A 25,589-nucleotide genomic window follows, 5' to 3' on the forward strand; every position below is an offset into this window, starting at 1 on the left:
ACTTCACTCTACGATACCATCGAGAGGTGTCGCTAGGTCTTGTTGGTATCAATATTATTTTCAGGTTCAATAACCAATTTTTGGCAAACGAGTGCTACTCGTTACTCAAGAATACTATCGATGTATTTCGCTAGGACTAGTTGGTATCAATATTATTTGTGGGTTCAGTGATGAATTTTTTGAAGACAATTGCTAAGTTACCCGAAAATCCGCCATTTTTTCAGGTTTAGTGCTTGGCTTAAAAATAAATTACGGATCTGAACTGCCAAATAAGGTCCACTCCTGTCCTCGATGTCTATGACAAAGTGATATTTAACTGCATTGATTTAATAAAATATTAGTTATTTGTAAAGCGAGGTGGATATCCTGCGTTGAAATCGGCGGTTGACCATCATAACTTGTCCAATTTTTTCTCCTGGGAGGGAAATCAAGCTTTATAACGAGATGAAATGTTCATGGTTCGACGGTAGCCTTTCTACCACAACTTCTATGCTTTCATGTTAAGTCTTCATCGCTAAAATTTGTTGAAATTACGTGCGGAGACCGTCACATCAGCCAGGTATCCATCCCCCTTAATGGACAATCCCTTCGCGGCGCATAGCTGTCGTACTCCCCTCCAACTAATTTCCAACGTCGTTCATGCCAATAGGGGCCAATTTGGCTCGAACGTCACTGGCGCCAGGCTGATTGAACTGACCTTGATTCATTTTTCACTTGCGGGATAAATTTCGCGTTGACGTGGTCCTTCTGTTTCAGTTAGTTTCAAGTTTACCATCAAGCGTCCCCTCAAATATAACTGAGAGAGTAGCGCTTTTTATGCTTTATTTTTGACGCTCGGTTGATGGAAGCCGGATGTAATCGAGGTGAAAAAACAACTCATCAGTCGCGGCTCCTCTCAGATTTGTCATGCGCATTTTTTTCAGAACTTTAAGAGTTTTGTGAAAAGAAGATTCCAGTATTGCTGCTGGATGTCATAAATTATGTATTATTAATCAAATAAATAAATCACTTCGTTATAGAAATTTAGTTATAAAGCCAATATTTCACAACGGATGACTTTTTTACCCAGTCGTGTTGTATCCACGGTATGCTTCTGAGGCGGAATTGATGTTATGGCTGCAAAAATATTATTGTGAACAAGTTTTGGGTGATAGAGCTACAAAATTATGCCTTATGTAATAGATGAAATCCCAGTGTGCACTTCCTCATTTAACTGCTGTGAAGGTTGCAACATGTATGTTTTACAGTGAAGAATAAGTCTCACATGTAAGTATCCCATGGCTTCTTTTAACCATACACATTGCTTCTAGAAATATGGCATCCGCTTTTCACTGCTAGTTGAAATGAACTTTCCTCTGCTTTTGGAAAGCCGGGGTTTGACCTCAAAAATGGCCTGGGTAGTTGTTTCTGGGGCGTAAGTGTGACTGTGCCAAAGTAACAGGTGGACGTCCACCCACGAGGAAACTTTGGAGTGGCCAAAGGAACTCCTAAGTTGTAATGATAATGGTAACATTAAGCCTCTCTCAACGTGGAAACTGCCTGCGCATTCGATGTTTGAAATCCAGAGCAAAAGTTCGTAAATGGAACAGTCTATTTCCGTCTTCAGGACGTTAGCGAATACAAATATGGGAATATGAACAGCACGCCTGAGTACCTACTGGCATTGTTTTATTTTTTTGCTTTGACTTAGGTACCGTACCAAGGGCTTTTTGAGTGATTACTTTCAAAATTTCAGCGGTCATCCACCAACAAAAAGCATAGAGCACTCGAGGACCAAGGTGAACTCGCGTCATCTCGTAATCTTTTATCCCGATTTCATGCACTGCGCAGAGAAAATATTCACGTGAGGGGGTTATGTACGTGAGCCAAAAAAAGCTATCCTGGAGGACGCGAGCGTTTATTTCGAAAGTATTGCGATGGTCGACAGCGAAAAATGTGGTCCTGTTGTAATCGCGTCCTTGACGTCCTAGCTATAGAGTTATGCGGGGCGAGAGTACCGTTTACATTGTGTGAAGCTCGTTCCTGGTGTATACTGGAATTCACTTTTTTGGGTGTATTGCAATTCAGGGTGATAAATTTGACTCTCGGTCGATGTGTACGGGGATTCCGTATTGTGTATGCGAGGTGTGAAAAAGATGATAGCTGAGAGTGTTTCGACGAACGAAATTCCGCGATAAAATAAAATACTTCTCTTAATTTCTCAATGTGTATTCACGATTAAAAAAAAAAAAGCGAGTAAACATGTATATTTCTTGCCAGGTTGCTAAAATCCAATATTTTTTGCAATAAATGTATCCAACGTTGTCATTCAAAGCAAGAAAAATAACCGATTTATAACTACAATTATATAATTTTTAACTATGTCGTTTCTAGTGTTATCCTAACAAATACCAACCAACGAATTGTATTTCATTAGAGGCTCTTGGAGGAAAAATATTCCAATCTCTATAACTTACTGATGGTGCTAGTGAAAAAAGATGACACCGCATGAATGAGCAACGCCTACATATGGGAGGAAATGTGCGAATGAGAATAAATCATACGCGTTACCATAAAATAGCGCAATTTTTATGATTTAAATAGTAGAACAACACAACTATGACCACAAAACAGTAAAAACGTGTGATTTAGAATACAAACAAGAATAATTTTTAATCAGTCTCCCTCATCTGCGATTGATTCCTTGCCAGCTGAAATTTGTTGTTTGAATATGAAGAGTAAGCTACTTCAGAATGTCATTCACCTGTTAAACTTACTATTTATCGGAAAATATCATTCATTACTAGAAGAACCTGAGTAAAATTTTAACTGCATAAATACGCTTGAAGAATTTTTCGGTTAACAATAAAGTTGTACTCTGCATAAAATTTTCTCATTTGGTAAGTGATTTTGATTTTTGTGGAGTTGTATCAAACCTGAAAGTTTGTAGGCGATACAATGCCATTTTTGTTTGGCTTCACAGACCATGCTACTGAACAAATATCCGGAATATGTGTGAGGAATCAGGTTCATTACTAAAACTCTTCCGGACAATCGTGTTGGAACATCTGCTCGTTATCGTAACTTCGTAAACGACGACGATATTTTTTTTGCCAAACCGAAATATTGATTAGTAAGCCTGTCTTTCTTGAGCATTTTTAGGTGGACCTGGGTACACGTACGATGCCTACTTTTGCGAGCTATTTCCTCACTCCATAAGGGCTCTGGTAAATGTACCCAATGTACACATGAATTCGCACGAAAGATAAAACCGATTACATGTCGGGTTTTATTGCCGGAATTACCCCAATTTAATAACTCCAAGCAGGTCCTGTATATATACAGTTTTTGTGTGTGTGATATACATTTTTTTCTCGATACGAACGGAGATGGGGCGAGGGCCTCCAATTTTAACTCCCGTCTCTGATTAATATATTCTATCAGTTTTTTATCCGACTCGATTTCTCACTCCTCCATTCCTCCTCCCGTTCGCCCATTGCGAATTTCATGGACAGATGTGGAACTCGTATGTTTTGCATTTCTCTCACATCATTTGAAGCGCGGAAATATGATTCAAACCGCAGCTACCCGTACTATGGAGGATCAATGGAGGTGAGGAAATGTTTCATTTTACTTTCAATCGGCAATATTTAATTTTGTTCAAGGTTCTTGTAAACATTTTAATTTATACTCTAATAACTGGCTCATTGAAACTTTAAATCGATGCTATGATGCGAAGCCGAGTGGTTACCAGATGAACAATGAGACATCTTCTTTCGTTCACTGTTCTATTGGAATAATGACATACATTTTAGATTGATTGTTATCCCTTAATTCCAATTGTGGAATATTTTTATAAAGTATGGTATAAACTTATGTTTTAAATCAATATCATAATGTTATCGGAATCGTAATGTTATGATTATTTTACTATATTGCCCGCGCAGTTCTCATATCGGCTACTAAAACTAGATATAATTACGAATCGTAAGTATCCATATTTTAGTGGTTGAACGAAGGTGAAATTCTTTTTGACCAGCGGTTATATTGAAAGAATATATTACATTTATCAATTCGAAAGAATATCATACGGCAATTAGATCCCAAATCATATTTTTTCATATCTCCTGACTGACTGCTTTTATTGACAGTATATTAAATGAAATGCGTTAAAAGGCGCCGATGGCGATTAAATCTAAAGCTAATATAAGTTTTAATGTCTCAGGTAATTCATGATTACATTCGTTGTCTGAAATGGATATTTTTTAGAGGTAAACAGGTCTAAACACTTCCTTGGTCTTTATAGAATTAGTGTGTCAGATATCTATTTTGATGAATCTTTTCTTTTTTGTTTGTTTTTTTTTTTTCGAAATACCTATCGTCAGGTTGGTCGCTTGGTGTCATGCTTGTTAATGTATTACTTTCTGGAACCTTCCCATTTGTTGGATTGTAGAACCGATATTTTGATCCATATTACGTGAGGTTTTACTCTTGTAAGTTGAGTAATACTGGGTTTTATAAGTTGATAAAATGTCGCTGAGAAAACAGAGAAATAGCAAAAAAGAAGTAGCAAGATTACTTCCAAAAGAATATTCTTTCATACGCTACTTAATTTAAAAAGATGAGATACGTGTGGAAGAAATCTTGATGACTCTACACATAGCCGAGTGTATTTAAAAAATTAAAATCTTATACAAAACTACACATTTAAGTGAATGGTTGTGGAATCATAGATATAAACATTTTCGACTACACACTCAATATTTTCTTGTTTCAATCTCGCAGTAATAAGACCTCGATCGAAAACCTATTTGCCTCTTGTTGGTTTTTTAAACCGAAATTTTTTCCGCGTGCGGCTTTTTCTCTGCGTATATATATTTTCAAAAATTTGATGTCATTTTTCGAGATAGGTTCAATATGTATGTTTTTTCTTATCCGCCAAATTTAATATTTTTTCGTATCAACAAAATTACTTCCCGAATATACTTCATACGTGCGTCAACGGGTTTCATCGTTTCCATTTTGGACTAATGCGATTTTGTGATCAATACCGTCCAGTAATGAATGCATAGGTACGGAAGACGGCAAACACTTCGGTGATGACGCATTTTCGAAACATGCATCGGGGCAGCTGTGCGAGCAGTGCTTCGCGGATCTAAACGCCGGCAAATGTACTGCATTTAATTATTCGGTAGTGGAGCGTGGTCATGAATTTTTTGAACGCCGTGCTTCATTTTTTTCCTTTTCCATTTTATTTCGTCTCTCAAATTATTTATCTCCTTTTTTCGATATCGATTTGGCCGCGTTTTAACATGATCCCTACTCCGATTTTCGGCATATATAGATAGATATAATAAATCCTCCACCCTCTTTATTGCAGGAAAGAAGCATAGCGTGCGCTGATCAGATGAAATTATCAGTTTGACAGTTAATTAGAAATATTAGCCAGGTTTCATATTCACTTTGGCCTGAGAATTATTTTCAATCTTATTTAATGGTATGTACCGCATGTACCTGCGCTAGTAGCAAAGATATCGATTAGTGAACAGAAAGCATGTTTTATTTTACAGTTTTGCAAAGACAGAATCTGTTGTAACTGTGCAACGTTCGTTCCGTATTAAGTTCGGTTGTGATCCGCCAGGTGATAATGACATCCGTGCCTCCACTAAAAGCTGACCTTTCCAAATTGAGAAACAGGATTGAAGCAGGAGTGGCAGCAATTACTTGAGAGACATATACCAACGTTTGGGAATAACTCGAATATCGTTTTTTCGTGTGCCGTGTGACGAATAGTGCTCAAATTGAGAAATTGTCGGCTTTTTATGCAAAACTGTTTTAGTTGCTCTTTCTCTTGCTGTGTGATTTATGGCCGTTAGTTTAGTGTCATAAATATTAGAAAGCATTAAAATCCCTGGATGCAAACCCGAGAAATATTTGTCAGAAGTATTCACCAGGAAAAACTTAAATCGTTCATAAAAATCCCGTTTTTCATTTTGAAACACCCGATATGATCCCATGGATAAAACGATGCCAGGATGCGATCCAGAATTAAGATAGTGCCTATATCAAATGGTTCTCAATTTAACTTCTAATCAGGGTTATGTTTATTTCACTATGTTGTAAAATAAATGGGAGTAGAAGGGTTGGTTGGTTTATAATGATTTCAATTGTTGCTGTTATTACAAACTGGTTCCTTCTCGAAGTACATGCGAAAATTAAGAATAAAACATTTGCCATTACGTTATTTTAACTGTATTCTAATAAGATTGATAATTCTATAATGCATGAATAAATTTCGTTGTCTAAAATATAGCGGTGCTACGCGTTTTTTCATTTGGCTATCTATAATATTTGTATATCTTGAATAAATATAGCTTGATAAATAAGAAAACTTTATTAAAAATGTAGCGTTAAATATTAATTTATAAACTTCTCCATATCCTGAAACCAGTCTCTTGCTTCACAATTATTCTGCTTATATTTCAAGGTTATTATTTGAATCAGATGATTAGAAATACGAGCTTTCATCGCATGCGTGCTACGTTATACCTGGTTACTTTATTATAATTATTATTCTTCGCCTCTTTTCTCTTAGTAATCTCAATTTTGTGGACAAATTCCTTTGACTACGTTCAAGAAACCCTTCTTTCCGTTTGATCTGACTATATTCCTTTCGATGTGGGAACATGGATTCGTGTTTAGGAAGAAAGGGAAACGTTTCAATCGGTCAAAATAAAGAAAAATAAAATAAATTCCCTGAAGTAGTACGTGGTTGTCAAGTATTAGCCGCAACATTTTTTATTTCGGATCTAGCGGTCGATGAGGACGTCATCAGTCATTTTTTTTTCTCTCCCATGTTTGCTTCGTTTGTATCTCCGCTATTCACCCCATCTCTTTCGAAAGCACACAGACCATTTACCCAGTTCCCCCCTTACAAACCAGAGAACACAAGTAAGCCACGCCAAATTACCTATCCACGCCTTTTCCTCCCCCACTCTTCAACCCCTCCGCATATATCGCCGCAGCGTAACGGGAGCAAGGAGTGAGGGGATGGGGAAGAGTTGACGGAGAGGGATCACGAGAGGTCGTTCCGCTGGAGTAAAAGGAGGAGAAAAAAAATGTCCGCGTTCTCGTTTCGTGGCCGTGCATGGTGTTTGCTGTGTTAGGGGTGCTGAGATAGGCAATGTGGTGGGAATTTCAACTTCAATACGTTTATTTTAATGATTTGAGTGCGAAAAGCATGATAAAGTGAGTTATGTACTGTGACTGGGGATGTAAAACAATTGGATCTTTGTACCTAAAAAGAAATTCTTAAATATATACTCTGATGGATACTAAAATTGTTAAGTGTACGATAATTTTTCATTGTAACGGTGAAGCGTAAAGCATATGAGATTCTTTGCTACCTCGAGTTTTCGCTTTTCGCGATGGGTATTCTTTAAAAAAAGAAAACTCCGTTTGTGTTGGCAGGAAAATTACTTCGGTGAATCAAGTACTCGAAGGTGGAGATTTAATAAATTGTAAACACCGTGTCTTTATTGTATTTCATTACTGAGGGGAAGGAATTTAGCAACTGAGGTTGGAACTTTTACCTGTCTCTGTTACTATAATACAATGAATCGAGTATTTGGAGTGATTTCCAACTAAATATGAAATTATATGTAGGAGATGTATCATCAATGCAACGAAGGCAGATAGGATGTTGGCTCATTTTATTATGATGATTTTGTAATAAATGTGTGCTTTAATAAATATTCAACTTGGTTAGATTTTGGCGATACTTATGAAAAATGGACAAATTAAAAGATTGGTAAGACTAAGTATTTTTCTCAAAACTTATTAACCTTTCTTCCGATTACACATATATTATGATCTGAGAGAATGGAAACCGAGGGGTAGGGAGTAATTTGTTTGAAATAGACAAGAAGTCATACCTTTCAATCAATCTTCAAGTTATCACCCGACGTTTCATCGATGTAAGTAAAAGAATTGGGAGATATTATATAGAAATTTCGTTTATTATTATGGCATGTTGGGCCGCTTTACTTCCGCAATCGTGCAGGAAGAGGAAGAAATGAAGGGTGGTGGTTATGGAAATTGGAATTGAAGGAGAATGGGAGAGAAAGAGAGGGAACTCTATAATCGTTTAGTAATTTGTGTTCTGTCACGTAATCCCAAACAACTCCGTGGCTCAACGTATCGATCGATCTCTGAACGGAAGAGGACTAGACCACTGCACTCATCCGCTCTTCTCCTACATCCCTGTCTCTATGCACACACAGTTACGTCGTCGTATGGATGTATGGCCGTGTGTTTATGAGTAAGGGCATGCCTATCTGCCACCGTTATGTCCCGCGTGGTCTTTTCAGCGGGGCAAGAAAATAAAAAAAGGAGAAGAGAAATATGGAGCGTGGGAGGTATGGCTCGAGAACAGTGCGACCCAAGGCTTAAAAAATTCACACTGACGCGACATCGCGGGACTTGAAGGATACCGCTCCTCACCGTGGCTACACTTGTGCATCTGCGACACCCGCTGTTTTTTTCGTGACCGTCTATATTTCTGTTCTTTTTTGAAGGAGTTAACGTAACAAAGCGATTTTAAAACACTTCAATATCACTTGGCACTATGGTTTTTCTTCATTATTTACATCTCAACATGGCTTTTGGCACAACAACCCTTTGTTTATACCCCTGTCACCAAACCGCGCCAAAAACCAACGCACTAAAGAATCTAAAAGCAACTAAAACAAACAACAAATGGACTTCAGAAAATGAAACAGAATGATAACGTTTATTTAAATACGAATAAAAGCTATGTGAGTCATTCAGAAGAGAATTCATAAGATTATGCATCAGTTCATTGCTGATAATTCATTCCAATTCACTCGTTGATGCTTTGTGTGCTATTGGCGTGATAGTACGCCACGTGAAATCCATCTATTTTTGCTACTGGCGTAATTGCTCGCCTTCCGTCTTTTGAAAAATCGAGGTGAGCCATTTTTTAACAAAATCTTACTAACCTCAAAATTAATTCGTTATAATGATAACAAAAACCTATTTCTCTCATCAAAGGTTGGTTGCTAAGAAATGACTCAAAAGTATTGAAAATGTCCAGCAGTGGGGTACAGATCTGCAGTACCAAGGTCAGCACGGTAATTGATATAATTCAATGTTATTCGGAATCTAATTTGATCTCTCGAAATTAGAATCCGTAAAAGTTTCAAAATATTATCTTCTTTTGGATTTTTTGGCCTATTCCGAAATATGGGTCTCCTCACGTTGTCCTTATCATTGGTGATAATGCATACCATTCCAGTGTTTGAAATCCGATGTTAGTTTGATCCTGCAGTGAAAATATCCGTTGCGATAGTTTCACTGAGGAACGGAAAAGTTATCATTTTCGTAAACAATATACAAATATAGTCATCTTATGGAACTAAACTAGTCTTTTCACAGAATATATTTTTGGGATCGTGCCTCAAAATCCATAATTTATAAGGGCTTTATATAAATGTTTGTATGTGCGTTATGAAAGAGCAACTGAAAAGTATGATTTAAATTCCGCTTTGGTAATAGAAACTCGCGTAAGTTGCACCTCAAAATAAATGTCATGCTAATAACGAACCAGCAGTACCCTTTTGGTGAATGATGGAGCTTCTAAATATTTTTATTTGATTACGGTATCAATGTCACCGAATGCAATATCCATAGATATAGAATCATTACGGCTCCACGTGCGGGAAAAATTGCATGATTGAACATGCATTTATATCGGCCAACTTAGGACATGAAATGCTTGAATATATAAAGGGAGCAAATATATATGACCCCGGAAATGACCCAGAGCGTGACATAAGCAGTCGCTTGGATATTTTTTGTATCAACATTCTTCTTATTCTAAATCGAAGCGGAACCAAAACGCGCAATATTTCACCTCGCCTTTGTTGTCCCTCTCTGATTGTTGGCCAAGAACTGTCCGGAGCTGATAATCTGGGTGCCCGCCGGTGTCAGCCTGGTAGGTCGGTCAAATCGAGGTCGTACACGGAAACGAGCACGCGGGGGTCAAGGAACCATGAAAGGACAGTTTACAGCACGTCATGGGCAGGCGGTGCATTAGTTCACTAGCTGCGTCGGCTTCGTACCAGCCTCTGACCGCTCCTCAAAAACGTTTCCCGCTTCAGTCGTGCACCTTTAAGCTCATTTCAAAAGAGCTCTTTCTCTCTCTCTCTCTCTATGACTCTCACACTGTACAGAAACTCGCGTGTGTCATGAGGAGCTCACAAATAGGGCGGTGGTGTCCAGCCGAAAATGGAGGTTTCGCCTCCGCTTTGGCTGCGAGCACTGGAATATAATGAGTGGATATTTCCCTTCAGTTAGCGGGGTATAAAGTCATTACCAACTCCCGAGGGAAGCTCCCACGATGGGAAAGGGAGATCGATGGATTATCTCGGTAATGAAACTCTAGTTACCGGCTTGATGTGCTGCGCAATGTTTTCTGCGTGCAAAATCCTCGATACTTACCTACCGCGTATATCGGCCGGGCTGCAAACGTGTTTCGAGAAGATTTCTGGTATTAGAGGTACTCCTCCGGCAAAGTATTGAGAGTGAAAATTCTGAGTGAATGAATAGTAAGGAAATCACTATGCAGTTCACTATACGTTTTTGACAATGTTCGCCTTTTTTTATTACAATTCATTCCCGTTTGCTAATAGGGTAGTTTCCTTCATCAAAGGAAACGAAAGGCGTTGATTGCGATTTTTTACCCTCTATTAGTGTATTGATAATATACAAATTATTTGGTTTTAGAAATCCCAGTTTAGACGAATGTTAATTATGTATTTTAACCTCATTTGATAAAGGCCAGATTGTCGCCCGTGCAATGCCACATCATGTGACGTCACAGGGACCTAGATGCTATACGAGTAGTCAGGATTTTTACATCTTCTTAGATTGCCAATGCATGCATGAGGCACAGAGCTCAGGGAAACATTTCTTAATAATCGCTTATTAAAATTGCCTATGGTCGGAAAGTTTCCTTCGTTTGATAGGGTACTCATAATCCTTATTTTTTAGCCAAGCGCTACTTACTAGCAGGGTACTCTGCTACCTGCTAGCACCCTGCATATCCTCGCATCAAGGTGGACTCACACGGCGGCAGTCGGAACCAGAATGACGTCACACGAACTTTTCCCGGCATTCATACTTAGCCGTCGCGTTTTCGCGCGCTTGAAAATTTTCAATTTTCATTTAATCGCGAAAAATAGATACTACCGTCGTTTAAAAATCTAAAATCGTGAAATACGTACTCCAGGAGTCTTTCAAATCTTTCAATTGGATCTCTTTCCTTTTACGTCGTTCAAATTTATTTTTTATCCTATGAAAACAGGTCAAATTATCCTATATGAGGTATTTCTTAAGAAGGAACTTCCATGGTGGTTCATTGGAGCATACCATCTATCTTCCCGTATTATTTTCGGTCTTGATTTTGTAATTTAAGAATATGCCTCATAATACCTGAAGAAATATTGTGATGGATATTTTTAGATTACTATTAGGTAAAAAATATATTTCGTACGCACCACAGTGATATGCTTACTCGAAATCATATTTAGCTCAACGGAATTTTTCAACCAAATAACTAATATTCACGAAGGAAAAATTTACTTCCAGGACTTCTTGTAGCCTGGTTGGTCACGCGATGGATATACAATTCAGGCTTTCGCTTCTAATCTTGACTTGGTTATACATGTCACGTATGCTTCCTGTCTTGGAATGTAAAACAAGCATTGCACTGCACGCAAATCGCCAATAGTTGTAGAAAAAAACAGGAGTGTGAGGTGGATTCCAACACAAACTTATTTCCACCCATCTAATCTGGGACTTTGGCTGATGTTAACGTGAAATTGATGTCTGCCTTGCGTGCGTAACTTACGTCCATGTAAAATAAAATTATATCCGTGAAAAAGATATGAAATAGCGCTTCGGTATTTTCCCATCGTCTGCAATTGCTGAGGTGTTTCAAAATGAGTAAGTTTTGCCTGGAAGCGGTTAAATGAAAGGTTCGAAAAGGATTTTGTTAAACTTTTATTTTGGGAAATCAACTCCAGCGACAGATTTTGGAGGTTTTTCATTAAGTAAGGAGGTACTTATTTCAAATAAGTAAGTAAATTTTGTGAACTCCGTAATCGGCTTCATAGTGACAGCCTAGGTTTGTAAATATAGTGTCATATTCAGGAAGGTATTTGAGATTTCTGGAATTATCAAAATTCATTTCTATCAATAAATTTAATTATGTATCCAATGCCTAGCAGGGGTAGATAGTGAATAATGCGAAGGGGTTGAGAAAGGGGCTTATCTGTTTTTATTTTGATGAGGGGGATTAGAAATTGGGTTTTACTGGTCGTTATTTATAATTATTGTCTATTATTGCTGGTGAATTACGAAAGATATAGGGGTAGCATTCTTATATAAGCTCTCATAAACCGAATATTTGCTAAAAATAATTTCCATATGCCATTTTAGCATTCATCGCTAGAACTTGAAAATTAATAGCCGAGTCTTTGAGGCAGTAGCATAAGCATCGTTGCCAAGAATCGAATACGAAGTATTTTCAAGCCAAAACGAGAAAGCGGAGTATAGGAACGGAATAAAATTTCCATCCCCACTTGGGTATCTCGCAGCTGTCGCACGGTTTGGGACTTCGGCGACCATCCCCAGTGAACAAGGCTACGGACCTATAACCCATTCCGGAAATGCCCTCAAGAGATCCAGCGAAGGTTGAAGGAACTGAACTTTCTCGGTAGCTTTAGAAAGCGTTCCAACCCTTGACCCTTCTCCTTCCCCCCACCCCTGATGCTCTGGATAAACGAGGGTTTAATAGTATGAAACCAGAACCTAAGGACCAAGCATCAGTCATTAAGTTATAGCTTTCGGTTCCTACCCTGACGTTATTAGATTATTCATAGTTTTACCATGTATTTAAAAAACGTATTTACCGTAGCGTAAAAAACAAGCGCGCCGAAATCGAGCATATTTTTCAGGACGCAGACGTGGTAATGGGGACAGAGAGCTGGCTTACGGAAGATATAAGCGACAGCGAAGTTTTTCCTCCAGAATATAAAATTTACAGATGCGATCGACGCAATAGAACAGGTGGCGGAGTTTTTATTGCAGTTAAATCCCATTTACAAAGCGCCGCCCACGAAATAATTGACAACGAAATTGAAAGCGTATGGTGTACAATTAAACAACGAAACAAAAGGAGTATTCATGTTTGCTCTTTTTATAGACCGCCGAACTCCGAAGTCGATATTATGTACCTTCTAGAAAATCAAATATCCGCATTTACTCAGAGAGACAGCAAAGGTGTAATAGTAATCGGGGGAGATTTTAATCTTCCATCCATAAACTGGGATACTTACACTGTAAAACCGAATTCAAGGAATAAAGAAATCAGCGAGGTATTACTCAACATACTTGCAAATCACTCTCTCGCCCAAGTAGTTGGCAAACCTACGAGAGGAAATAAGATATTAGACCTTTTAGCAGTAAGCGATCCTAAGTTGATAAAACAAGTCGATATTATTGACGGTATAAGCGACCACAGAGTAATCTTTGCAACGTTAAAAGTTGATGTGGTGTCAGCCGTAAAACCAAAACGCAATATTTACCTATTCGATAAATGTAACTTTACTAAATTTGGCGAGATGCTTAATGACTCCTACAAAAAATTCGTTGTTACATCAAAGGACCAAAGCACAGATGTAATATGGACACGTTTCTTAGAAATTCTGCGCCAAGGAATCAACGAACATATTCCGCAAAAACTGAAATGTGATAATAAGGAACCTCGCTGGTACAACAACGATGTCAGAAGAGAACTTAGGAAACAGAGAAAACTATACAACTTGTACAGAAAGTCCATCACGTCTCGTAATAAATCGAAGGAACTTGAAGCTAAAGAAAGTTACGCGGCTCAACGCTCAATAACCAAGAAATCAATGCGAACTGCAATGCGAAAGTTTAAGAAAAAAGTACTTGGTGAATTACTCGAAGAAAATCCGAAATCCTTTTGGTCGTACGCGAGAGAGCTTCAGGGAAAACATTCAACCGTAGATTCGTTATTTGATAAAGATGGTAAACTTGTCACCGAAAATATTGACAAAGCTAACACTTTAAATGCCCACTTCGAAAGTGTATACAGTGCTGACGATACTCAATTCAATTTCGACATCCCATATACTGAGGATTTGATGGAAGAAATATCTATAAAACGTGATGGGATAACTAAACAACTACAATCGATTAAGAATAGTAAATCTCCGGGTCCGGAGGGAATACCCGCGCGTGTCCTCAAAGAGTTAGCTCCACAGATCGCGCCTTACTTAGAGATCATATTCAAGAAGTCACTCTCCGAAGGGAAGTTACCGCCCGACTGGAAAATTGCAAGCGTTACACCCATTTTCAAAAAGGGAAACAGAAATGACCCAGGCAACTACCGTCCAATTTCACTAACATCAATTTTAGGCAAGATACTTGAACATATCGTTGTTAGTAATATCATGACTTTCTTGGACAGACGTAACTTCCTACATGACTGTCAGCACGGATTCCGAAAAAATAGATCCTGCGAAACACAGCTCGCGCTCTTTCTTCACGACGTTATAAAATCTGGTGAATCGAAAAGACAAGTTGACGCTCTATTTCTAGATTTTAAGAAAGCTTTCGACACTGTGCCTCACAACAAACTTTTATACAAATTACAGTCATGCGGATTAAACGAAACAGTTGTAAACTGGATACGCGACTTTCTCAGAGATCGTAAACAAAAAGTAGTTCTCGACGGAATTAGCTCTGATGTTGTAAACGTTACATCAGGTGTTCCACAAGGAAGCGTAATCGGCCCCCTGTTGTTCATTATATACATTAACGATCTCTGCTCCCGCATTAGCAGTAAAATACGTTTATTTGCTGACGACGCTGTCATCTATCGCGAAATTAGTGATCACTCTGACTATGAAAATCTATCATCGGACTTAAACAACGTTCATTTGTGGAGTCAAGAGTGGGGACTAAAACTTAATCTGAGCAAATGCATGGCGGTACATTTTTTGCGGAATTCGTCCAACATTAACAATGTTTATGCAGTGGATGGCATTAACATTAAGGCAACAGACGAAGTGAAGTACTTGGGAATTACGATAACCTCGAACCTCACGTGGGGAACACATATAAAAAATATTTGCGGCATAGCCCTGAAGAAATTAGGATTCGTCAAGCGTATTGTGGGAAGATTTTCGGATGAGAAAGTAAAAGAAAGGTGCTATTTCGCTCTCGTCCGACCGCACCTTGAATATGCAGCGAGTGTATGGGATCCAGTGCAGAAAGACTTAATCCGCGAACTGAATAAGATACAAAGGAAGGCTGCGCGTTTCGTCAAAAACCGCTACGGGCGTACAGACAGTGTTACCCAGATGTTAAGCGAATTAGGCTGGGAGCCGTTGGAGACTCGGAGGCTGCGCGCTAGGCTTAGATTGCTTGAACAATTAAGAATGGATATCTTTAAGAGCGACACAGAGAACATAATCTTAGAGCCACACTATATTTCCAGGTCCGACAGAAGCGATAAATTAAGAGAGATTTTTTGCCGAACGGATAGATATGGGAATTCGTTTTTCCCCCGAACAATAAAGGACTTTAATAAACGCTTGTCCCAACCTCGTTAGAGCACTTCTTTTTTTTAATAGCTGTAAACGGCTGGTGTCCTAACACCCCCTGCCACACGCCTTTTAGGCGGCTTGCGGGGTATTATGTAGATGTAGATGTAGATGTAGATGTATTTCGGATGATACATAGGTACATGAGTCAGATTTGATTATGCTAATGGAACAGATCCACAAAAATGTAAGGGTAGTAACTTTTACGCATTCAGGATGAAGCTAATAATCGAATTGCTAATATGATCATGGTATCTTCGCTGTGCCAGAGAAAAGAGATTATACATTACGAACTTTTAATTATTATTATTTTTGTAAAATATTATGCCATTACTCTTAATCAATAGGAACAAGTTACATTTTATCAGTGTCACTCGTTTTAGCGTAAATAGTTGTATTATTTTAGTTCAATAAATCTCATTCGGCCATAATCGTATTTCTCATTGTTTCGTAAAAGTCTTTGTCTGACGAAACTATATCATGCTTATAACATGTTTTCTCACCCTTAATTTACTTTATTATTGTTTATTGAATCCATGTTAATATTTGGTGGATATTTTTAGCGGTTATTGAAATTTTTGGGTCCTTTGCAATATCGATGGAGATAAACAGTATAAATACTCAGTATTGGTTGTCTGAAGGGAAAAATATTTCAATGTTAGCCTTCGGCAAGAGTTTGAAAATTGCTATGAAAAAATGTTGGTAACATGGCGGTAAGACGTTTAAATGGGGGTTGAAGCGTAGCAGAACAAGTGTAATGAAGTGTACCTGAATGGTATGCATTTTATTGCATGAATATCTGCTGTCACATTTAACGAGTGCCAGTTTTGGCTTCCCACCCCGTGGGCTCGTGTTCAAATCCCGGCGGATAATTTTCAGAGACTGCCCGATCCCTGCTTGAATGTAGTGTGGAGCGCAACACTCCGTCCGTCGGATGGGACGCTAAGCAGTAGTCTACTTGTCGTCTTTTTATAAGAGCAGGCTAATGCCCACGCCGGGTTTCTCTGCACTCTTCCTTACCTACCCGTCCCTCATGGCGCAAATGACCTCAGTTGTCGGTCGCCTCCTCCAAATACCAAGATTCGAAACAGGAAGACTGAAATGAAAAGCCAGCGATTCAAGCCACTACTGTGAGCCGACGACCGAAGCCATCGGCAAGATTTGACGGGGTTGCGTTGGAGAATGAGGTTATGTAGGCCGTGTCCCTCTCCGCTATCGCGATCTTTCCCCTCATTTGCCCCTCAGTCCTCCCCCCTACCCTCCCCTACCCAGAGTCCCTTGTTGCACCAGCAGTGCCCAATTGTTGATGCATTCAAAAAATTTCCATATATGGCTTCAGTAACCGCTCAAAAATCAATTTCCTCTGCCATCCGCTTCCAAGACTGTGCCGGGGGAGTATTTTAAGTCGTTCGTAGTCCGTTGAGTGGATTTCTTTTAACCCGTCTTGCTTTATTTGATTGGGTTCTGCAAAATCTCTTCCGTTTTTTGCCATTGGTGGGGAAACTTTTGTGTCCTTAAGCTTCATTTATAGCGTCAGTATTGGTGAATAATCAGGAGGATGTTACTGTCGAAGAATTTAGCTCTTCAGCTTCACCTCAAATGATTTCATCAGACTCAAAGAACACAATCTTTCCATCATTATATCATTAAATTTTAACCATTTTATTTGCCTTCCTTTAACTAATGTTTTATTCCCTAATACTTCCTTGTATTCGCGTGCAATACGATTCGCTTAATATGACGTGGAAAAAGATTGATTCACCGTTTTCTCAATTTGGCTTAAAATATCTTAGTCCTTCAGGGCACTAAAAAGCTTCTTTCCTATACGTAAATGGCAATAAAGCTTGGTAAAAATATTAACAATAGAAAAAGATCCTATTCCAACTCGCTTTTTTCTAGATATGCTTCATTACCATGTGAACCTCGACGGCCATTTTGAAGCCAATTATCCCTGGAGTATGTTCAATTACTGATTCCGAATTCCTCTCTTATCTCATGAGCGAAAAGTAAGTGGGGTAATGAAATTAGGAATCGTTTATTATTAAATAAAAACTTTATCGCTGTACAGATTCTAACATGAAAGTATTTTTCAATATTGGAAATTAACATAATACAAAGGATTAAGTGCCCGAGCTCAAATGTTCTTTTTTCAAAATTTTTTACCATTGTCGTAAATGTAGCCAATCAATCAAAAAAAGTTATGCGGCACTTATTAGGGATTTTCATTTCACGAATTATTTTTATTAAAATACTAAGTCCACCATTAATGAATCCCTTAAAATTTCTATGGGAATCAATTGAGAATTAATATATCCATTATGAATTAAATTGGCAAAGTAAACTTCAGTGAAGGAAGTATTAAAATTTCACCGAAAAAAGCTTTGCAAGCGGGTTAAGTAATGACTTATTATGGAGGTGAAATCCACTAGAATGATCTATTGGTAAATTTGTCTTCAATTCTAAAATATCGAACACCATATGTTTCTATTCGTAGGCATATACCTAATGCAGAATTCAGTATTTTAACCTTTCTATTGCGATGCATCCTGAATTAGTGCTGAATGGAATTTCATAATGTTCTGTAAATAATTTTTTCCTGGAAATTGTAAATTTTTAGGCATCACAATCATTTCTAACTTGACAATTTTTGTCACTCTTCATGAGCATTGACCGGAGGAGAGAATTTCTATCGGTTTCTCGATTTTTTATTCTCAATTTACTTCTTTCACATGCTCCTGTGGACGCCATTTTGAAAGAAAATGTCATGATATAGCCACAGCAGAGTATGTACGTGTTGAAAAAAATTAAATGTTTCTGTATTGTCGTCTGTACTCGAATTCCATATTTCCTTTTCGAAGTCGCCAGAGATTACTTGGTAATCGATGGTGGAGCCGTGATTCTTGCTCTCGCTTGCGTGGAAATTTGTTGTGTAGAATGGGATGCAGACCGTCACTCAACTACTGGTATAGTTCCACCTTTTTTATAATCTATTCTCTTTATAATAATTTAGAACTGTGACAGCTGTATCCTTTATACTTGCAGAGATGTATAAGCAGCTAAATTTACCATCTGATTGTTACTGGTATCGGAATCGGAAATCGGAAGCCATAGATAGACAAGAGAAATAGCGAATTGACGAACAGTAGCACCAATATAACTTATTTAGTATGTTATTTTACGTCTAAATGGTATGATGCTAGCATTGAGGTAGCTGAGCATTATGCCTATAATGAGTTTTCCTCTCCGTATTTCTATTTATATTTCAACACTTGACTACGATGCGTTCTAATTTTTGGACGTTTTTTTTCTAACCACCATTATTTTTTCTTCCATCTGTGGCATAAGTTAAATTGTGTTAGTTCTGTCCTGGTCAGTAAGAAGCCACAGTCATGAAGACATTTCATGGGATCATCCCGAAAGTGGTTCCAAGCTTAGAAACAGATAACAGTTCAGCGAAGGATTAACTAATCACAACTAATTTTTAAGAAGACTTAAATATAGTAGAGAGTCGATTATCCGAAACAATTGGTGCATGGGGGTGTTCGAACAATCTATTTTTCGAATATTCGAACATGACTGGAAACAACGTATTTCAAAACTACGAAACATTTTGCAGATAACATATAAATTAGAGATTGCACATATAGTACATGCAATTTTGGCATAGTGACATAGCTTTCGTTCGGCTTTCGGTTAACCGACGTTTCGTATAATCGACGCTCTACAGTAGATCATCCCGCCACTTGATTTTTTGGGGGTGGCTAACTTATTACGCCTAAGATTAACCCTCTATCCGAGATCAATTTTGATTCACGTGCCTTGTAGTCGAGTGCAAAATTTCTGCACGCTCGCGCAAGCACGTCGAAAGAAGAGAGAGAGTGAGAGAGATGGCATATCCGTTAGGTGTTTTTATTTCGAAATGGGAAAACGAAGACTCAGTGGGAGAGAAAGAGAGGAGTGAGCTCGTGCTGTATTCCCTTCTTCCATTGATCGCAGAGGAAGGGCGACAGGACGTGCCGCAAGCGTGCTCATGTCTCGTCAGGGCTTTTGTGATCATTTCTCCTTCATTTTTGCCATCTTTCTCTCTGCACTTCGTTGTTTTTTTTTAATCGTCGAAAGATGAAAATCATTCTCGTTGCAACGCTTCATGTGCATGCTCTTGTGCAAATGTTTGTCGAGCGCAGAGGATTTATTGAACACAGGAAACTATGGCGAAAGCGAAGACACGCTGATATTTAAGTGAGAAATGGATTTTGTATTAGCGGAAAGGTGGAGGGAATCCAATTTAACATTTTCCTTTGGATTTCAAATAGCGAAACAAACTAGTTACAAGCTTCGCATAACATAACTGAGATCTTAATACAATACTGTGAATAAAAGGTGATTATTCATTATTTTCATATAAAGGTGATTATTATCACCTGATTGCGAGGCAGCTGTGAGATATCTTATATCCGTAAGCCAAGATTATTTTGCGGTTACTCTTTTAAGTTTTATGTAAGCCCTGTGCAAGTATTAACTCTGAAAAATTCTTAATGCAACCTATTATAGCAGTATTTCATTTACAACAAATGCGTTTGAACCTTTAATCAGATTTTTATAATAGCTTTAAAATATTCTAATCAGTAATTGTACTGGTCTCGCCAGACACGTTCCAATTTTGTAAACCTGGTGGAACTCTGGATGCTCTGTGGGGCACTAACCTGTCATCCCTAGAATTCAGTCAAAGATAGCAGTTGCTGATCATTTTTTCAAAGGTATCTTCATCCCTGATTGCTTCAGTGTGGAGGACATAGAGGCAAGCTATACTGTCTGTAAAGGGAGGCTCATTGTTGTTGTCTCATTTCCGCCTGCTTGAACTAAATATTGATGCTGATGGAGGCTAGGATTTTGAACAAACGGTTTAGTAGTTGGAAGAGGAACGGGATTTTTAATAAATGAGATGTGGCGTTTCGAGCTGAAGAGAGGCATTATAAGTGGAAATCAAAGGTATCGGGTGTTAAAGCTGAATACTCCCATCAACTTCCATTTAAACCTGCTTCACATTTTATTATGCCCATACATATGGGTACTTAGGTATTTTACATTAATAAATATAAGCATAAGCTTCCGATTGCCCGCGCTTGGTAGACGTCATGAACATCGGTAAATGCACAAATCCTGTCCCACATTTGCTCTCACGTGTACGTTCTCGGACTGCCGGAGGGGCGACGGCTGGCGAGGCTAGAGCGGAGCGCAAGCAGCCTTAATTATTATTATCATTATTATTTTTGTCGCATTTTCGAGATAAAAATAAACGATCCATTCCGTTTCGGCTCGGAGTGGGGGAAGCGAGTCGAATCGGTCGGGGCTATAGGGGGTGGCGAAGCAGTTGGGAAGGGAAGGTTGGCTCTTCGGCATCTTTCTCATTCTCTTACCACCCCTCCCCCGCTTACCCTCACCCCAGACTGGATTCGACGTCACCCCCGCCATCCGCTGGACCCCTACCCATACCCCTAGTTCCATCCAACGCACACATGCACAAGCACGCACATATATATATACGTATACTCTCACTAACCCCCTTCTCCATACCCCTGGCCTTTTGCAACAGCTCTTCCCCCCTTTTCCCTCCTCCCCTCCCTCATAACCCAGAGAGAGAATCCTCTTCCCCGGGCGGGGGGTATACTTCACCTGGAGGGGAAGGGGGAGAGGGGAGGGGGCGGGAGTGAGGTCACGTGATGTGACGCCACGTTCCCCATCTAGGCTCTCTCCCGGTCGGTCGATCTGTTTCGCGCGGCGGGGTTGGAGCTGTGCGCGCGCATCCTCCGAACCAACCCCTTCCCCTCCCCTCCCCTCTCTCCTTATTCTCCCTTCGTATACACCCTAACCCTGGCCCGTCCTGCGCCCCCCTGACCCCTATTTTCTCTCTCTCTCCCATATGCTCGCACGGCACCCCCGCCTTCACAATTCAGCCCCCCCACACCCGTTTCTGGTTTGCCCCCTTCATATCCCCGTGTGGAAGCTCTCTGCCTCTCTCACATATTTTCACCTTCCTACTCTCGCAATTACCCCTTCTCTCTTTCTTCCTCTCTTCCCTTTTAACCCCCATCTGATCTCTTCCTCCACCTGCATCTTCCTCCTCTCGTTTATCTCACGCTGTCGGAAGGATCCTTAAAGGGATATTCCATGAATTAGTCCGAAAATGGAATATATGGAGTCGGTAGCCTGGGCAAAATGAGTGTTGTACCGCCTAATATCTTCTGTTTACCTTTTACCCCAGTGCGTTAAATAATTGGACATGAAATCGAATTGAAACCCACAGAGTGAGTAACAGCCTAGAGCTAGAGTCTTTAACCAGTCTAGGCCCATATGCGGCCTACCGGCTAATTTCTTGTGGCCCCTAGAGGCTAAAGAAAATGTTGTTTTAGGTACCAAATATCGACCCACTGGTAAAAAATAAGCAATGTCAAAAATCGCATTCATTGATTGAACTTTTTAACCAATTAAGATAATAGAACTTTGAAATTAAACGTTTTTTTTCTTTTATTGATGTGGTGGTAAAGTGACGTGGAGCATTGTGGCCCTCTTGACGATGTGAAATCGATTTTTGGCCCTTGCATCAAAACAGGTTGAAGACCCCTGGCCTATAGAATCGCATTGAATGTCTTCTACAGGCTTTTGTGGATTGTATGGTTAGGATGGGCCTTTGTAGAGAGCCCTAGGACTCGGACCTTTCTTGGTCTATTGTGCTGACCCAAAGTTTATACTGCCTGTCACTTGCAGATAGCGGACAACATCACCATGATTCAAGTGTGAATGGTCACCAACATAAGTCCGGGCCCGACATCACTTAACCTCGGTGATCTTGCGGGTACCGATGTGGCTGGGTCCTTATCCTACTGGATATTGTGCTCCTCTGTTTTTTAATAATCTCTACACTTGTTATTGCCTTCATTAAACTGGATTCTGCTTAGAAAAAGAGGTCATAATATTCGATGTCGTTGTAATATGACTATTAATGAAAAATTTAAGTGGCACGCATTTCGTGTAGTGAACGGAGAATTGGCCCAGTTGTGAAGAAGTAATGGATCTTACAAGCTCAAACGAAAGAGATACAACTACCGTCACCGAGGATCACGGAGAATAATCCCAAATGGAAAGCACGAAACTTCGTGCATCGGGAGTAAAAACTAGGGAGCTCAGAGGGCTATGCGACTAGCTGGAAAGATGAGAATGACATGGAAATCTGCAGCGCAAGTTAGCACGCGGATTGATGACTGCTAATGATGATGGTGACGGCAAAAGCCATCCCGAAAGAAAAATAAAAAAACACACGCGGCTCACATCCAAAAAACCGACTCCGTCAACGCTTGTGTCGTCACTTACTACCAGTCCCACCATTGTTTCCCTCGCGGCAGGGAGAGAGAATAGGAGAGGAATGCCGTGCGAAGGGTAGGAGACAAAAAAAGGGTGGGAGGCAAAGAGAGGTGCACGTCGGAGAAGTTGTGGAATGGCGGGGAGGAGGGAGAGAAAATCTTTTTACCGCGGCCTCCAGCCCGTGTTGGTTCATCGCAAACATCGACCAACGAGTGTTTCCCATCTAGTGCCTACTTCCTCCTTCTCCTCTCCTCTTCGTCCCCTTTCTGTCTCCTCCGCAATACCGTGTGTATAACGTGTGAAAGGCTACCGTACCTTCTCCTCTCTCTATATATATATTCTACCTCGATATGAACCCACTCAACTACTGTCAGTGCCGACACCTCATTCCGTGGAATAATTAAGTCGAGCTTCTAATTGGCCAAAGTGAAAATGTTTGCAGAAAGTAAATGCGAGACTTTTATTAATCATATTCTGAAAAGATTTGTAAGTAATTCCGAAAGCGGTTTTTCGATTGACTTAGCGATCATGCCCGGGCAGGGGAGTGAGATTTAACATCCTGAGGGCTAGGCTAACGGTACTCGGCTAAGAGTTTTCCGTTTGATTTGGCAATTATTCGCGACTAGGGAAATTCGCAATTTTGGCAAAAATGGCATTTGGTAAGCGTGAAAACACTGAGGGTTAGCCTCTAAATCGCTCGAAAGCTGTAAAATATAATAGCTCCTTAATGTAAAAAATCATAATTAAAATACTATTTATCCAGCCCTTGGCGGATTATCAATTATTCTCCTCCCCTTAGATTATAAAATTAATCGAAACGCAAATATAAATCATTCTCGAAAACGTTTGGCACGTTAAGCCTTTCTTGTCTTCTGACATTTTTATCTTTTCGTATTTTATTCCTCTCTTATCATGTGCTTCCTCCTCCATCGCTGGCTTCCTCCTTTTCCATCTCCTTTTCTGAGGATGCTATTGAGGAGTGGAGTGTGTAAGAAGTGGGGGTAGTAGCTCTTTCATTTTACCCCACCTAACTGTCCTCCTTTCCCCCGGTCTCTCTGTCTCTCCACTCTCCGTGCTTCGCGTCAGCCGCGGGGGTCTTATCCCACTGACACAACCGACGGTGGCGTCTCCGTCATTTTGCATGCACACAAAACTTTTACCTGTAATCTTAGTGGGATCACACTAGCACTTCAAAAATCCTTCCTTTCCTCTGTTTCTCTCTCCCTTTTCCTCATAAGATCCACCTGGAGTGGAAAAATTGGGGGAGGATGATTGTCAAATATGAAAAAATTTAAATAAAAAACTAAAAATACGAAAAAAGGAAAAGAAAGTGTGTTTTACCAATAATGATAGGGTTAAAGTAGGATATACGCTCTAAAGTGAATACATTGGGTAATGGATATACAGACAAGAAGTAATAGAAAAGTGATGATAAGGAATAGTGAAGCTGAGGTAAGAAAGAGTTTATCAAGTTTGGAAGAAAAAACAGTTTTAAGTATCAGTGGGGCGAGGTTGAAAGATAGCATTAATGAGAAATGATTAGTACCACATACTCGGTCGAAAAGAGGTTATGGAGCAAAGGAAGAAATAAGAGGAATTGTATCGTGAAGACAGTTGCTAAGAAGCCGAGTATTGAATTTGAAAGAACACCTAGATAAGTCGGTGGGACTGGTACGAAATAATGATAGTTCCAGTAATTGCATTAGAAACTGGAACATTGTTGATTAAAACTAGAACTTCGGAAAGAGATAGAAGTTGTAGTGACAAACACTTCTATAGGCATCATTTATTAAAGCTCTGATATAAATAACATTGAAATATTTTTAAAGAGATATACAGGGGTTGTAATAGATGCATTGAGGATAATTTATCATAACATTGAATATGTTACACCTATTTTGAAGGGTATTTATATGAATATTTGGGATCAATCTGCGTGTATTAAAGAGATATGTGAATAGAGACGGAGGATGGGGTAGGAGAAGGCAAAATTGGAGAAACTACAGAGATATTAGCTCTCAATATGAGATCTTGTAATGTATTTTTAGGCAGCTAAGTGGTGAGTGAGGAGTGATGAAGAGGGAGAAACTTCAAAAGATATAACAAAGATATTGGAGGATTCACAGTTATATTAGGGATTTACAATTATAATCCAAAGACAGATATATGTAATGAACTGGGAGGATAGAGGGCGAGAAAAATTTGTGAGAAATTATAAACATATTAGAGAGAGACTGCAGCTAAATTAGCGATACATCAGTGCATATTATCGAGAGATATAAACGGTGACTGTGCTGTGGATGAGGGAGACTAGTGGGGAAAACCGACCGACCGACCTGGACTGGTACTGTGTGTGTGTATGTGGGAGAGGGCTGGAGGGAGACTGGGAGAGGAAAGGGGGGAGAGGGGAGGAAGAGAGGGGAAGAGGTAAAGAGGGGAGGGGGAGGCGGAGACGGGGAGAGGGAGGTTTTGCGGGGTATCCCAGGAGGGAGGGAGAGAGAGAGAGTGGAGTTGGAAATTGGGACGTAGCGGAAT

The 25,589-nt window shown here is 39.5% G+C and overlaps 1 protein-coding gene across 1 annotated transcript in view; it reads left to right on the plus strand.

The window, feature by feature from the left end:
• Window positions 1-25,589, plus strand: part of LOC124161017 — a 362,450-nt gene that overhangs the window by 60,963 nt on the left and 275,898 nt on the right. The window lies entirely within an intron of this gene.

This window comes from Ischnura elegans, chromosome 6, assembly GCF_921293095.1.
Source record: "Ischnura elegans chromosome 6, ioIscEleg1.1, whole genome shotgun sequence".
NCBI lineage: Eukaryota > Metazoa > Arthropoda > Insecta > Odonata > Coenagrionidae > Ischnura > Ischnura elegans.